Raw genomic sequence first — 1450 nt, 5'->3', positions numbered from 1 at the left:
CACCGTGGGTATGAAAGGAGACAGTCCTTAAAAGAGAGAAGCGGTGACCCGTGAGTATTCACAGTGTGATTCCGGACAGAGCACTATTTGTCCACCCCTCTGACAAGGAAGGGGAGGGGGTGTTCGTGTTTTAGAGGAAGAGAAAGGAAGGAAAGAAGAGGAGAGGAGAGAGACCTCACCAACAGGGCTACGGAACCAGTGAGGACACCATCTGATTATTACCTAATGTTATTGTAAAAATAAAGGAACTTTATTATTGAGAAGCTCTCTGACCCATTCTGGCCCTCAGAGCACTGAACTTTTCACTCCCTGCCTATTAATTAATCTGTAGTCTGCAAAGAATGAAGTTGTCCTGGATCTTTGGCCAAAAAAAGTGTGCACAAACAGGGGCCAAACGCTGCAGAGCCTTGTTAAGAATTGTATTCTTATCCAGAGTAATGAGGAGTCACTGGAGGGTTTAGAGAGGGGCCACGTCATTAGGCTTAGGTTTCAAAAGCCTCACTGAGAGAGGAGCAGAGACTATTGACCTTCTGAGATGGTCTGTGCAGCTGCTCATCGGGGAACATCACGAGTGGCCCGTATTTCCTCCGCAGAACTGAGCTGCAGCCCAAGGCTTGAACAGACCCTCTCCCCCAACTTGCTTGGCATCAAAAAGGAAGCAAAACAGCATTGGGCTTCAGAGCATTTTCGGGAATTTCCCCCTCCTCTCCCGGCTTTCCCTTTAAATACTCAGCACATGAATTGCTAAAAGGAGGGATCTTGGACCCAAAAGGGAGCCCTTGGCTCAGGGCTTTTTGCTTTCCTCCCCATCAAGGCTTGCCGGTCCCTCCCTAGGAGAAATTTGGTGGGGAGGGAGTTCGAGAGAGGGAAAGTTTGGGGGTTGAGGGGATAGGTCAGGCAGGGCGATGCTGAATGTGGGGAGAAAATAACAACCTTGTTCAGGATTCTGAGGCTTATGTAACTTAATTGTGCCCAGTTTCAAGCTGGCCAAGGTCCTGGGCTGAGGGCTGGAGATGCAGAAGTAAGAGACTGCCAGAAAAACCAGGAAGGTGCTGGCAAGCAGCGAGAGGCGAGGTGCAGACGGGAAGGAACCCAGGAAGGTCTTTGGAAACAGGGCTGAGTCACACCCTCGGGAGCACCCAGATCGTCACATTGTGGCTGTCCTGCTGGCAGGTGCCTCATGGAGACCTGGCCCAAAGTTTTAAAAACTCCAGGGTTTCTCAATCCTCCTCTAGCAGCCCACGATCTTGTGGTTCCTTCATTGACACACAGCTCAGTTCCCCTAAAAGGAGTGGTTTGGGGCATGGGGGAGTGGAGTGGGACAGGTATAAAAAGGAAATGTGGGGCCTGGGGAGGAGGCCCTGTCTAGCAGCTGAGCACCAGGAGCCTGTGGGTGCAGAACAAGGCCACGCCACCGTGCCGCAGCCGGGATGGGTCTGCGGGTGGCTCA

General features: G+C 51.8%; 1 protein-coding gene across 1 annotated transcript in view; it reads left to right on the top strand.

The window, feature by feature from the left end:
- CHI3L1 (chitinase 3-like 1 (cartilage glycoprotein-39)) overlaps positions 1 to 1450 on the top strand; it is an 11022-nt gene that overhangs the window by 1917 nt on the left and 7655 nt on the right. The gene's annotated exons all lie outside the window — the stretch shown is intronic.

The sequence above is a fragment of the Galeopterus variegatus genome, unplaced genomic scaffold, assembly GCF_000696425.1.
Source record: "Galeopterus variegatus unplaced genomic scaffold, G_variegatus-3.0.2 Scaffold1554, whole genome shotgun sequence".
NCBI lineage: Eukaryota > Metazoa > Chordata > Mammalia > Dermoptera > Cynocephalidae > Galeopterus > Galeopterus variegatus.
The sequence above is the reverse complement of the archived record's forward strand: the minus strand, read 5'-3'. Positions and strand labels throughout refer to the sequence as shown.